We start from the raw sequence: 16,627 nt of genomic DNA on the forward strand, positions 1-16,627 counted from the left end.
ATTTTGACAAAATTGTCTATAGAAATAAAGTTTTGAGAAAATGTTCTATAGAAATAAAAATTTTTGACAAAAGTGTCTATAGAAACAAAAAAATTTTTCATGAAAATAAAATTTTGATAAAATCTTCTATAGAAATAAAATTTTGACAAAGTTTTGTTAAAATTTTCTATAGAAAAAATTTTGGACAAATTTTGATACATATTTCTATAGAAATAAAATGTTGACATAACTTTCTATGGAAATAAAATTTTCACAAAATTTGCTATAAGAACAAAATTGTGACAAAATTTCCTATGAAAATAAAATTTTGATAAAATCTTCTATAGAAATAAAATTTTGATAAAATCTTCTATAGAAATAAAATTTTAAGAAAAATTTCTATACAAATAAAATTTTGACAACATTGTTAATAGAAATAAAATTTGGACAAAATTTTTGTTAGAAATAAAATTTCGACAAAAGTGTTTAAGAAATAAAAAAAAAAGGTTTTAAGGTAAAGTCTTATTAAAGTGGATAATTCACGAAATTAAATTTTTGAAATTTTCCCCGTGTTTTTCCCATTAAATAAAATTTGGTAAAACATTCTATAGAAATAAAATTTTAAAAAAAGTTTCTGTAGAAATAAAATTTTGACAAAATTTTCTATCGAAATAACATTTTTATAGTTGTTTCGATTTTGATTTATTTGATTTTTTTTCATTAAATTTATTTGGGCAAAGCCCTATAGACTGCAAGACAGCCGTTTCGGAATTACCACATTCCTCATCAGCATCCTCTACTTGCAGCACAAATATCAACCAATTATCAGAACAAATTCGGGTAATTTACTAAACCCAAAATGAATTACACGTGAACCTCCTGAAAACGATTTTTAATAGTTGGCTTTGCTTAAACAAATATTGACAAAATTTTCTGTAGAAATAAAATTGTTTCTTTCTATAGCAATAAAATGTTGACAAAATTTTTTGTAGAAATAAAATTTTAACAACGTTTTCTATAGAAATAAAATTTTCACAAATTTTTCCATAGAAATAAAATTTTGATAAAATTTCCTATAGAAATAAATTTTGGACAAAATTTTCTATAGAAATAAAATTTTGAGAAAAATTTCTATAGAAATAAAGTTTTGACAAAATTTTCTATAGAAATAACATTTTGAGAAAATTTTCTATAGAAAAAAATTTTGAGAAAAATTTCTATAGAAATAAAGTTTTGACAAAATTTTCTATAGAAATATCATTTTGAGAAAATTTTCTATAGAAATAAAATTTTGACAAAATTTTCTATAGAAATAAAATTTTGACAAAATTTTCTATAGAAATAAAATTTTGACAAAATTTTCTATAGAAATAAAATTTTGACAAAATTTTTTATAGATATAAAATTTTAGCAAAATTTTCTATAGAAATAAAATTTTGACAAAATTTTCTATAGAAATAAAAAGTTTTCACAAAATTTTCTGTAGAAATAAAATTTTGACAAAATTTTGTATAGAAGTAAACATTCTTGACAAAATTTTTTATAGAAATAAAATTTTGACAAAATTTTTTTATAGAAATAAAATTTTGACAAAATTTTATTTCTATAGAAATGAAATTTTCTATAGAAATGAAGTTTTCTATAGAAATAAAATTTTGACAAAATTTCCTATAGAAATAAATTTTGGACAAAATTTTCTATAGAAAAAAATTTTGAGAAAAATTTCTATAGAAATAAAGTTTTGACAAAATTTTCTATAGAAATAAAATTTTGACAAAATTTTCTATAGAAATAAAATTTTGACAAAATTTTCTATAGAAATAAAATTTTGACAAAATTTTCTATAGATATAAAATTTTGGCAAAATTTTCTATAGAAATAAAATTTTGACAAAATTTTCTATAGTAATAAAATTTTGACAAAATTTTTTTATAGAAATAAAATTTTGACAAAATTTTCTATAGAAATAAAATTTTGACAAAATTTTGTATAGAAGTAAACATTTTTGACAAAATTTTTTTATAGAAATAAAATTTTGACAAAATTTTTTTATAGAAATAAAATTTTGACAAAATTTTCTATAGAAATAAAATTTTGACAAAATTTTCTATAGAAATAAAAATTTTGACAAAATTTTTTATAGAATAAAAATTTTGACAAAATTTTCTATAGGAATATTATTTTGAAAAAAAAAAATCTATAGAAATTTTGACAAAATTTTTGATAAAAATAAGAATTTGAGAAAAAAATTTATAGAAATAAAATTTTGATAAAATTTTCGATAGAAATAAAATTTTGACAAGATTTTCTATAGAAATAAAATTTTGATAACATTTGCTATAGAAATAGTGATAAAATTGTCTATAGAAATAATATATTGACGTTTGGGGTAGGGTGTTTTTGATATTAATGGTATTTCGCATGAGGCATTTCTATGTCATAGACAATACTACTTGGGAAATTTAGAAAGGTAATTTGGTTTCTCTCCTTTTTTTAGTTTGTCACATATAAATCCCCTTAAAATATACTTCATTTTTAGTAAAAATAACTTTGCCTTGTGATATGCTTATTTATGCTTATTTTTTTTCTTTAACATTTTCTCTATTAGAGTTAATCACATTATTTTCACAGAGTTTTTGTTTGTAGAAATTCCTGGATTTTTTTTCAGAATGTTTTGCTAATTAACTCCATAAAATTAAACCGTAATAAATACCCCTTAATATATGCTTTATATTTTACTTTTTTGTCTTAAAACTCAAACCATTAAAGTTTTTCACCTTATTGCTACTAAACTTTAAGGTGAGGTCCATTCTTGGTGTTTTTGTGATATTTTTGATTTTTCTTTTGCCTGAAATGAACTTTTACCAAAGTTCTTGTGTTGATGTTGTTGTTGTTGCTTTGATATCTGAAGTAGTTGACTTTTAGTCCGTTGTTTGTATCAGGACATTATTGTTGTCCTTTCCACCATCGTGATGCTTAAACATTTACGATTGTTGACCTTATTTCAGAGTTTCGTTTTCCTTGTTTCGTTGCTGATCGTTGGAATGTTCTTTCGTTTGTTACAAAAGTCGCTGTGTTTGCCATACTTGAGATTTTATGCATTTTATTGCAGTTACTCACTGGGTTTGTGGCAGGATGTCAAAAGTACTGAGAGTACAAAGTCAGCAATGTGATGAGTATTGTGTATTGCTGCTATTATCCTTGCTTTAGTTTCATAGATTCCTGCTGCTACTGCTACTGCTACTGCCGTTGCATATGCGGGGTCATACCAAACTTTGGGAATTCCAACATCCAACACTCTGTGGTTTCGTCTCAACTCTCTTCATGACTTTTGCAATACTCTGACAGAAGTATTTACTTGTATGCTTACCTTCCCCCTCCCCATTTCTCCACCGTCTGTTGAGGCCTGATGATGATGGCCATAGTTGAGGAATTTTGTTTTTAACACTCGCCAAGCAATGTTTCACGTCTGAATTTCTGACTACGTTTCCGGTTCCCATTTTATTGCGCATAGTTTTCTCGATGTTTGGTGAAACTTTTATGTATGACTAAAGTCTTTATTATGGTCTTTTTATAGTTATGTTGCAGTTTTGAGTTTCTTTTTTTTCCGCGTACACAGATTTCTTGATGAAAAAGCCAATGTTTCGCTTAGTATCCTCTCAATATAAATGGATGGATGGATGGAATGGCAAAGTTTAAATGGCTATATGAAGAATTGAAATTAAATTGGGTTATCTCCAAATAAAAATCAAGAGTTTTTTCATTCAAATTTGATAGCTGGGTACAACAGGCGAAAAAGAAATAGGATATGGGGGTTTGAACACACAAAAGAAAATTTCATTAATGTTAAATTTTCATTACAATAGTGAAATTGTTCATTAATATGATGATTCTGTTCCTTTGTTAAGCAGAAAATGTTGAAAAGTTTCATTACATTTGAGCCAACGGATATTGTGCATTGAAATAACTTTAAATTGTCATTAAGATAGTGAAAATGTTCATTAATATTATGAAAAGTTTCATTGTTTCGTAGAAAAATCCTAACAATAACGAAAAGTTTCATAGTATCTATGAAAGTTTTATTTGGTTGTCTTAATGTTAATGAACTTGTTCCTTAATATAAGGAAGTTTTTTTCCGTTAAAGGGAACGGAAGAAAAATTGAAAAACTGAAATTAAATTGGATTTTATCCGAATAAAGATCAAGAGTTGTTTATACCCTCCACCATAGGATGTGGGTATATTAACTTTGTCATTCCGTTTGTAACACATCGAAATATTGCTCTAACACCTCATAAAGTATATAAAGGGTGATTTGTTAAGAGCTTGATAACTTTTTTTAAAAAAAAAAACGCATAAAATTTGCAAAATCTCATCGGTTCTTTATTTGAAACGTTAGATTGGTCCATGACATTTACTTTTTGAAGATAATTTCATTTAAATGTTGACCGCGGCTGCGTCTTAGGTGGTCCATTCGGAAAGTCCAATTTTGGGCAACTTTTTCGAGCATTTCGGCCGGAATAGCCCGAATTTCTTCGGAAATGTTGTCTTCCAAAGCTGGAATAGTTGCTGGCTTATTTCTGTAGACTTTAGACTTGACGTAGCCCCACAAAAAATAGTCTAAAGGCGTCAAATCGCATGATCTTGGTGGCCAACTTACCGGTTCATTTCTTGAGATGAATTGTTCTCCGAAGTTTTCCCTCAAAATGGCCATAGAATCGCGAGCTGTGTGGCATGTAGCGCCATCTTGTTGAAACCACATGTCAACCAAGTTCAGTTCTTCCATTTTTGGCAACAAAAAGTTTGTTAGCATCGAACGATAGCGATCGCCATTCACCGTAACGTTGCGTCCAACAGCATCTTTGAAAAAATACGGTCCAATGATTCCACCAGCGTACAAACCACACCAAACAGTGCATTTTTCGGGATGCATGGGCAGTTCTTGAACGGCTTCTGGTTGCTCTTCACTCCAAATGCGGCAATTTTGCTTATTTACGTAGCCATTCAACCAGAAATGAGCCTCATCGCTGAACAAAATTTGTCGATAAAAAAGCGGATTTTCTGCCAACTTTTCTAGGGCCCATTCACTGAAAATTCGACGTTGTGGCAGATCGTTCGTCTATTCATGATGAAATGTCAAAGCATACTGAGCATCTTTCTCTTTGACACCATGTCTGAAATCCCACGTGATCTGTCAAATACTAATGCATGAAAATCCTAACCTCAAAAGAATCACCCTTTATATTCTGGGTCGTGGTGAAATTCTGGGTCGATCTAAGCAATCCGTCCGTCCGTCTGTTGAAATCACACTAACTTCCGAACGAAACAAGCTATCGACTTGAAACTTGGCACAAGTAGTTTTTATTGATGTAGGTCGAATGGTATTGCAAATACGTATAGCCTCCATATAAACGGATACCCAGATTTGGCTTGCGGATCCTCTAAGAGAAGCATATTTCATCCAATTTGGCTGAAATTTGGTACGTGGTGTTAGTATATATAGCACCATATAAACCGATCCCCCGATTTGGCTTGCGGAGCCTCTAACAGAAGCAAATTTTATCCGATCCGGCTGAAATTTGGTACGTGGTGTTAGTATATGGTCTTTAATAGCCATGCAAAAATTGGTCCATATCGGTCCATAATTACATATAGCCCCCATATAAACTGATCACCAGATTTGGCTTGCGGAGCCTCTAAGAGAAGCATATTTCATCCAATCTGTCTGAAATTTGGTACATGGTGTTACTATATGGTATCTAAAAAACACGCAAAAATTGGTCCATATCGGCCCATAATTATATATAGCCCCCATATAAACCGATCCCCCGATTTAGCTTGCGGATACTCTAAGAGTAGCAAATTTCATACGATCCGGCTGAAATTTGGTACTTGGTATTAGTATATGGTCTCCAAAACTAAGCAGAAATTGGTTAACATCGGTCCATAATTACATATAGCTCCCATATAAACCGATCCCCAGATTTGACTGGAGGAACCTCTAAGAGAAGCAAATTTCATCCGAGCCGGCAGAAATTTGGTACATGGTGTTAGTATATGGTCTCTAACAATCATGCAAAAATTGGTCCACATCGGTACATACATATATATAGCCCCCATATAATCCGATTGCCAGATTTGACCTCCGGAGCCTCTTCGAGGAGGAAAATTCATCCGATCTGGTTGAAATTTAGTACGTGGTGTTAGTATATGATCTCTAACAACCATGCCAGAATTGGTCCATATTGGTCCATAATTATATATAGCCCCCATATAATCCGATTGCCAGATTTGACCTCCGGAGCCTCTTCGAGGAGCAAAATTCATCCGATCTGGTTGAAATTTAGTACGTGGTGTTAGTATATGGTCTCTAACAACCATGCCAGAATTGGTCCATATCGGTCCATAATTATATATAGCCCCCAGATTTGACCTCCGGAGGCTCTTGGAGGAGTAAAATTCATCCGATATGGCTGAAATTTGGTACGTAGTGTTACTTTATAGTCTCTAACAACCATGTAAAAATTGGTCCATATCGGTCCATAATTATATATAACCCCCATATAAACCGATTGCCAGATTTGACCTCCGGAGCCTTTTGGAGGAGCCAAATTCATCCGATCCGGTTGAAATTTTGTACGTGGTGTTAGGTTAGGGTATGTTAGGTTATGTGGCAGCCCGATGTATCAGGCTCACTTAGACTATTCAGTCCATTGTGATACCACAGTGGTGAACTTCTCTTTTATCACTGAGTGCTGCCCGATTCCATGTTAAGCTCAATGACAAGGGACCTCCTTTTTATAGCCGAGTCCGAACGGCGTTCCACATTCCAGTGAAACCACTTAGAGAAGCTTTGAAACCCTCAGAAATGTCACCAGCATTACTGAGGTGGGATAATCCACCGCTGAAAAACTTTTTGGTGTTCGGTCGTAGCAGGAATCGAACCCACGACCTTGTGTATGCAAGGCGGGCATGCTAACCATTGCACCACGGTGGCTTATAAATAAAATTTAAATTAAAATTATAAATAAAATTAAAATTAAAATTATAAAAAAAAAAAAATAAAATAATTGGGAGCCACCGTGGTGTAATGGTTAACATGCCCGTCTTGCATGCACAAGGTCGTGGGTTGGATTCCTGCTTCGACCGAACACCAAAAAGTTTTTCAGCGGTGGATTATCCCACCTCAGTAATGCTGGTGACATTTCTGAGGGTTTCAAAGCTTCTCTATGTGGTTTTACTGCAATGTGGAACGCCGTTCGGACTCGGCTATAAAAAGCCGATTGAGCTTAACTTGGAATCGGGCAGCACTCAGTGATAAGAGAAAATTTCACCGATGTGGTATCACAATGGACTGAACAGTCTAAGTGAGCCTGATACACCGGGCTGCCACCTAACCTAACCTAACCTAAAAAAAATAATTATAAATGTAATTAAAATTATAAATAACATTAAAATTATAAATAAAATTAAAATTAATTTGAACTATTATTTATCATATTTAACATTCTTAATCGGCAATTGAATGTCTCTGTCACTTTTCTATATCCATGAGTAATTCCTTTTTGGTTCCACAAAGATTATGGTGGTTTGCCCCCGCCCTCAGTAAATCTCATTAAATTATATTGCCATTTTGTTTGCTTTGGTAATCATCTACATTGTGTATGCTTATTAAATTCGTTTTACGTATATAATGTATTAAATGAGTTTCCCATGTCATAAATTTATGGCGTAAATTTTACTTATCCCAGTGGTAGACATTTAAAGGCCTTACAAATTTGCACTAAGAGAATAATATAATATAAAAACAAAAAAAAAAAAAAAAGAAACAAAAACTTTAATTTGGTTTAAATTAACTTAATTTAGCAATTTAAATTCGTATTGGGTATGAGAAAAAGTCGTTTTGTATTTTGTCTATAGATGTCCTTTTTACAAAAAAAAACTAAATAATAAATAAAAATAAACAAGTAAGGAAAGTCTAAAGTCGGGCAGGGCCGACTATATTATACCCTACACCACTTTGTAGATCAAAATTTTCGATACCATATCACATCCGTCAAATGTGTTGGGGGCTATATATAAAGGTTTGTCCCAAATACATACATTTAAATATCACTCGATCTGGACCGAATTAGATAGACTTCTACAAAATCTATAGACTCAAAATTTAAGTCGGCTAATGCACCAGGGTGGAACACAATGTTAGTAAAAAAAGATGGGAAACATTTAAATCTGAAGCAATTTTAAGGAAACTTTGCAAAAGTTTATTTATGATTTATCGCTCGATATATATGTATTAGAAGTTTAGGAAAACTAGAGTCATTTTTACAACTTTTCGACTAAAATCGCCACTGATTTTACAAGGAAATTGTTGGTATTTTGACCATATTTGTCGAAATCAGAAAAACATATATATGGGAGCTATATCTAAATCTGAACCGATTTCAACCAAATTTGGCACGCATAGCAACAATGCTAATTCTACTCTCTGTGTAAAATTTCAACTAAATCGGAGTTAAAAATTGGCCTCTGTGGTCATATGAGTGTAAATCGGGCGAAAGCTATATATGGGAGCTATATCTAAATCTGAACCGATTTCAACCAAATTTGGCACGCAAAGCAACAATGCTAATTCTACTCCCTGTGTAAAATTTCAACTAAATCGGAGTTAAAAATTGGCCTCTGTGGTCATATGAGTGTAAATCGGGCGAAAGCTATATATGGGAGCTATATCTAAATCTGAACCGATTTCAACCAAATTTGGCACGCATAGTAACAATGCTAATTCTACTCCCTGTGTAAAATTTCAACTAAATCGGAGTTAAAAATTGGCCTCTGTGGTCATATGAGTGTAACTCGGGCGAAAGCTATATATGGGAGATATATCCAAATCTGAACCGATTTCAACCAAATTTGGCACGCATAGTAACAATGCTAATTCTACTCCCTGTGTAAAATTTCAACTAAATCGGAGTTAAAAATTGGCCTCTGTGGTCATATGAGTGTAAATCGGGCGAAAGCTATATATGGGAGATATATCCAAATCTGAACCGATTTCAACCAAATTTGGCACGCATTGTTACAATGCTAATTCTACTCCCTGTGCAAAATTTCAACTAAATCGGAGTTAAAAATTGGCCTCTGTGGGCAAATGAGTGTAAATCGGCCGAAAGCTATATATGGGAGCTATATCTAAATCTGAACCGATTTCAACCAAATTTGGCACGCATTGTTACAATGCTAATTCTACTCCCTGTGCAAAATTTCAACTAAATCGGAGTTAAAAATTGGCCTCTGTGGGCAAATGAGTGTAAATCGGCCGAAAGCTATATATGGGAGCTATATCTAAATCTGAACCGATTTGGCTGATATTTTGCAAGTTTTTCGAGACCCATAAAATATTCGGATGTACGAAATTTGAGGAAGATCGGTTGATATACACGCCAATTATGACCAGATCGGTGAAAAATATATATGGCAGCTATATCTAAATCTGAACCGATTTTTTCCAAAATCAATAGGGATCGTCGTTGAGCCGAAACAGGACCCTATACCAAATTTTACGACAATCGGACTAAAACTGCGAGCTGTACTTTGCACACAAAAATACATCAACAGACAGACAGACAGACGGACATCGCTAAATCGACTCAGAATTTAATTCTAAGCTGATCCGTATAGTAAAAGGTTGGTCTATGATTACTCCTTCTTGGCGTCACATACAAATGCACAAACTTATTATACCCTGTACTACAGTAGTGGTGAAGGGTATAAAAATTGAATTCAGAGAAGTTGGAGATGGTTGAAGCTGAGAGAAAATAATGAAGAAATATTGTTTATGTATTTTTATGTTTTATTTTTTTTTAATTAATTCTAATCCCATTTAGCTATAATTATGTATATATAATTTGATTTGCAAATAATTTATTGATTTAATATATAAAATATATATATATTTTTTAATTAAGTTACCGTTTAAGTAAATTTCTTTAACAAAGTAATCCGTGGTTGCATACTTTCCCAGTTTACAGCTCTGCAACGAAAAATGAAGACACTTTCTAGGAAGTGAGTGATAACCGCACAGGTGTCACATGGCTGTTGCTTAGTATTTTAATGTAAATGACATGAATTTTTATGGGATAACATAAAACAGCATTAAATACCCATTACATTATACCATACATACATACTTAATATAATAATGTAACATTAAAATTTTCTGTCTGCGTAACCACACACACACACACATACAAACACTGTTGCATATAGCACATAACTGACTTACATTTTAACATCGTATGCTGTTAATCCTGCTTTACATACCACCACTACACATTCCCCATTTGAGGCATAAGATCAAGTTAAATCTTACCATTAAGTGTACTTGTGTATGTGTGTGTGTCTATGTGCGTGAGATTCAAATATTCAAGTACTTCTGCAAAATGTGAAAATCGTAAGGTTGGGGAAAATGTTAAGTAGATAGGAACCAGATACATGTATTTCTTTATATACAGGCACCGAAAAAAATATGTTTGAACATGCTACATACTACAGTCATTTAATGTTTATTTACAACAGAAAATGTTGTAAATAAATAGAAAATTTCATTTCTATAGAAAAATTTGTCAAAATTTTATTCTATTAAAATTTTTGTCCAAATTTTATTTCTATAGTATTTTTTTTCAAAATTTAATTTTTTATAGAAAATTTTGTCAATATATTGTATCTATAGAAAATTTTGTCAAAATTTTATTTCTATAGAAAATTTTGTCAAAATTTTATTTCTATAGAAAATTTTGTCAAAATATTATTTTTTTAAAAAAAATTTTGTCAAAATTTTATTTTTATAGAAAAGTTTGTCAAAATTTTATTTTCGTAAAAACTTTTGTCTAAATTTTATTTCCATAAAAAATATTGTCAAGATTTTGTTTCCACAGAAAATTTTGTCAAAATGCTATTTCTATAGAAAATTTTTGTCAAAATTTTATTTCTATAGTAAATTTTTCCACAACTTTACTCCCATAGAAAATTTTGTCAAAATTTTATTTCTATTAAAAATGTTGTCAAAATCTTATTTCTATAGTAATTTTTGCAAAATTTTACTCCCATAGAAAATTTTGTCAAAATTTTATTTCTGTAGAATATTTTGTTAAAATTTTATTTCTATAGAAAATGTTGTCAAAATTTTATTTCTATAAAAAATCTTGTGAAAATTTTATTTCTATAGAACATTTTTTCAAAAGTTCACTCCCATAGCAAGGTTTGTCAAAATTTTCTTTCCATAGAAAATTTTCAAAATTTTATTTCTATGGAAAATATTGTCAAAATGTTATTTCTATAGACAACTCAAAATTCTATTTCAAAATTTGTCAAAATTTTATTTTTTTTTTAGAAAATTTTGTTAATATTTTATTTGAATAGAAAGATTTTATTTCTACAGAAAATTTGGTCAAAATTTTATTTCTATAGAAAATTTTGTCAAAATTTTATTTCTATTAAAATTTTTGTCAAAATTTTATTTCTATTAAAATTGTTGTCAACATTTCATTTCTATAGTAAATTTTTGCAAAATTTTACTCCCATAGAAAATTTTGTCAAAATTTTATTTTTATAGAAAATTTTTGTCAAAATTTTATTTTTATAAGAATTTTCCATATTTTATTTCTATAGAAAATTTTTCCCAAATTTTATCTCTATAGAAATTTTTGTCAAAATTTTATTTCCATGGAAAATGTTGTCAAGATTTTTTTCTATAGAAAATTTCGTCCAAATTTTATTTATATAGTAAATTTTTTCAAAATTTTACTCCCATAGAACATTTTGTAAACATTTTATTTTTAGAGAAAACTTTGTCAAATTTTTTATTTTATTTTTATAGAAAATTTTTGTCAAAATTTTATTTTTATAGAAAATTTTGTCCATATTTTATTTTTATAGAAAATTTTTCCCAAATTTTATTTCTATAGAAAATTTTGTAAAAACTTTATTTCCATAGAAAATGTTGTCAAAATTTTATTTCCACAGAAAATTTTGTTAATATTTTTCTCTATAGAAAATTTTTGTCCAAATTTTATTTCTATAGTAAATTTTTCCAAAATAAAAAATTATGTCCATATTTTATTTTTATAGAAAAATTTTCTCAAATTTTATTTCTATAGAAAATTTGTCAAAACTTTATTTCCACAGAAAATTTTGTCAAAAATTTTTTCTATAGAAAATTTTGTCCAAATTTTATTTCTATAGTAAATTTTTCCAAAATTTTACTCCCATAGAAAATTTTTTCAACATTTTATTTCTATAGAAAATTGTGTCAAAATTTTATTTCTATTAAAAATTTATTCACAATTTTATTTCTATAGTAACTTTTTGCAAAATTTTATTCCCATAGAAAATTTTATTTCTATAGAAAAATTATAGATATAATCTTATCAAAATTTTATTTCTATAGAAAATGTTATCAAAATTTTATTTCTATACAAAATTTTTTCAACATTTTATTTCTGTAAAAAATTTTGTCAAAATTATATTTTCGTAGAAAATTTTTGTCAAAATTTTATTTTTATGGTAAATTTTTCCACAGTTTGACTCCCATAGAAAATTTTGTCAAAATTTTATTTCTATTAAAAATGTTGTCAAAATCTTATTTCTATCGTAATTTTTGCAAAATTTTAGTCCCATCGAAAATTTTGTCAAAATTTTATTTCTGTAGAATATTTTGTTAAAATTTTATTTCTATAAAAAATGTTGTCAAAATTTTATTTCTATAGAAAATTTTTTCAAAAGTTCACTCCCATAGCAAGGTTTGTCAAAATTTTCTTTCCATAGACAAATTTTAAAATATTTATTTATATAGAGAAGTTTGTCAAAACTTTATTGTTTTAGAAAATTTTGTTAAAATTTTATTTCTATTTCAAAATTTTGTCAAAACTTTATTTCCATAGAAATTGTCGTCAAGATTTTATTTCTACAGAAAATTTTATTTATATAGAAAATTTTGTCAAAATTTTATTTCTATAGAAAACTTTGTTCCATTTCCATTTTTCAAATTCTTCTTTATTAATTTGATTTTTAAATACAATTCATTTAATGAGATTTTATCACAGTAGATATTACAACAAATGAGACACTGGCTGGCAATATAAGCTATGTTATTTAAGATACATATTATTAAAGGCAAAAACAGGTTAAAGACCTTTATATGAAATTAAACAAAAGTCAAATATTGTTGAAAATTAACATGCATGCAGAAGATTATCTAATTCAATTATAGAAAACTTTGTTAAAATTTTATTTCTATAGAAAATTTTGACAAAATTTTATTTTTATAGAAAATTTTGTCAAAATTTTATTTTTATATTAAATATTGTCTATAGGAACTGTTTGCAATTTTATTTTTATAGAAAATTTTGTCAAAATTTTATTTTTATAGAAAATCTTTATCAAAATTTTATTTTTATAGAAAATTTTTATCAAAATTTTATTTTTATAGAAAATTTTGTCCATATTTTATTTCTAAAGAAAAATTTTCCAAAATTTTATTTCTATAGAAAATTTTGTCAAAATTTTATTTCCATGGAAAATGTTGTCAAGATTTTATTTCCACAGAAAATTTTTTAAAATTTTTTTTCTATAGAAAATGTTGTTCAAATTTTATTTCTTTAGAAAATTTTGTCAAAATTTTATTTCTATAGAAAATTTTGTAAAAGTTTTATTTCTTTAGTAACATTTTGCAAAATTTTACTCCCATAGAAAATATTGTTTCTATAGAATAGTTTGTCAAAATTTTATTTCTATAGAAAATTTTGTCAAAATTGTATTTCTATAGAAAATTTTGTCAAAATTGTATTTCTATAGAAAATTTTGTCAACATTTTATTTTTATAGAAAATTTTTCTCAAAATTTTATTTTTATAGAAAATGTTTGTCAACATATTATTTGCATATAAAATTTTGACAAAATTTTACTCCCATAGAAATTTTTTTCAAAAAGTTTATTTCCGTGGAAAATATTGTCTACATTTTATTTTATATCTATAGATAATCTTCAAAATTTTATTTCTATAGAAAATGTTATCAAAATTTTATTTCTATAGAACATTTTGTCAAAATTTTATTTCTATAGAACATTTTGTCAAAATTTTATTTCTATAGAACATTTTGTCAAAATTTTATTTCTATAAAAATTTTTCTCAAAATTTTTATTTCCATAAAAAATTTTGTCTAGATTTTATTTACTTAGAAATTTTTTTCTAAATTTCATTTCTATAGAAAATTGAAGTAACTCTTAGTTGGATAGGAATATTTTGCAAAATCTACCAAAACATCAAGAATTCTATCAAATAGTAAAAAATCTAAAAATTTTTGGAGGATTTCTACCAATTGGAGCGCAACAGTGTTCATAGGATGCTATACAAAATACAATAGCCTCTCAAAGAATAATAAAAACGCTGTAATTATTCTTTTTTCACATTTATGTTGAGAACGTTTGTACTTACTTTTAAGCAACGAAATTTTTTACAAATAAAATTTTAATTAAATTTTATAAAATACTAGCGTAAAACAAATTCAAAAAGATTTGAACTCTTTTAAAGAGTAGCATGGTCAGGGGAAGTCTGGCACAAAAACTAAAGTACTGATTAATCACTCCGTGGTTGAATAATTTTTTTAATTGAAATAAAAATTAATTGTGTACATTTTTAATTGATTTTTTATTAATTCAATGAAAGTTTTAATTGAAAATATGTTGGCGATATTTTTTTCTAGGTACTATAATTTCTATAATGCCAAATAAAAATTAATTGGATCAATTAATTTCGTGATTGAATACAAGTATATTCTTTCTTCAGTGTGGACTAAAGTAATACCACATGCTAAAAATTTTTTATTGCCCAAGTTGATATCGTAAGAGATTCACCCTCTGCGCTACCATTTTATTTTGGTTATTTTATTAATTAGTTTCAGTGAAAAAATTTTATTTGTGTATAGGAAAAATTTGATTTTCTAACTTTCTGTGTTTTTTTTTTTTCTTTTTTAGGTAAGCATTACATATCTGGAACTTTTTGGATAAAATATTTTTTCTTCGTAAGTACAAAAATATTTGTGTAATTTTTATTGTATTGATTACAGCATACATACATGGTTTATCTTAAAACTTTGAGAAAGAAAATTTTCCCTTCTATAAGAAACTGAAAAAAAATCCTTTACACAAGTTGTTCAACTTTAAGAAGACTTCGCGTTATTACCTATTTTACATGTAGACAGTAAGCCTTATATATTTATGTCTTTTGCAAAAATATCTTCTTCTTACAAATATGTTTTTATTCTTGAGAATGGAGAACGATATTATCCACCCAGACAGAAAAGGAAGGTAGAATCGTCATCACCATCACCATCATCATTATCATCATTATCATCATGAATATCATCTCCCCCCTCAACAAACCCATTATCATTATTATGCTAACTACATTCTAAGCCTAGTCTAAGAGCTAAAGATAAGAAGGCAAAGTTTTCGTTGGGTGGGTAAAATGCTATATCTTGCCATGGAATGTCGAGTACGAGAACCAAGGAAAGCCAAAACAAAAACGAAACGAAAAAAAAAAGACCAAGATATACGAGTTTATTTAATTTTCTGTAGAGAAGAACGAAAACAAAAGTACCTTGTAAGGATATGAACACACACACACACCAATATACACTAACACGTACACACACATACAATGTAATTCACTTTCACAAACAGCTAACTAGTAAAGAAAAAACATTGTGCCATAGGTGAATTGTTCTCGGTGAGAATAATACCAATTATTCTTCTTTTCAGGCTTAACAATGAATTTACGCGTATTTGCCTACATTAAAATGTACAAATATTTCAATTTACTTAAAATTTCCAAAAAAAGAAATGTAAGAAATTACGAGAATTTATACCGTAAACTTGGTTAACACCTTTCTATGTATATGTAAAAACGAAAGGATATTTGCACTGGTGTGTGTGGGAAAATATTTTTCTATGTGTTGGTTGGAAATACATGGTTGTTAGTACAGGCATTTTCTATTTATCTGAATTAATATCACTTATACGCTCTGACAGCATTAGAGTAGAAAGTAAATTAAGTGTAATCTTATATTATGGCAAAGGATTACAGTGAACATATACACTAGCTAGGTTTGTGTCTATGTATATGTGTGTGTGAGTGTGCCTGAGATTATGGAATTGTATTTGTGGTGTAGAGAATTTAATGGGAATTTTGCACCAAAATAATTCCAACGATATTAAAATGAAATCTTCTTTTGGCAAATTTCAACATCTTTCTCACCTGGTTTCTAAGAATGAAATCATTTTTTTATAAATGTTCTATTTTAAGAATTTTACATAACCATGAAGGTGGATAAATCATCCAATTAATGTTCACGAACGTTCTATTTACGCCACATGATTGAAATTGTCCACATTTGTTGTGGATGTGGCTATAGAATACGCAAACAAAATAAATCGTTTCAGGCACGAAAATATAAACGTGATAAAATCAGCCCATAGATAAATTTTGACAAAATTTTCTGTTGAAATAAAATTTTGACAAAATTTTCTACAGAAATAAAATTTTGACAAAATTTTCTATAGAAATAAAATATTGACAAAATTTTCTACAGA

Source organism: Haematobia irritans, chromosome 5, assembly GCF_050003625.1.
Source record: "Haematobia irritans isolate KBUSLIRL chromosome 5, ASM5000362v1, whole genome shotgun sequence".
Lineage (NCBI taxonomy): Eukaryota > Metazoa > Arthropoda > Insecta > Diptera > Muscidae > Haematobia > Haematobia irritans.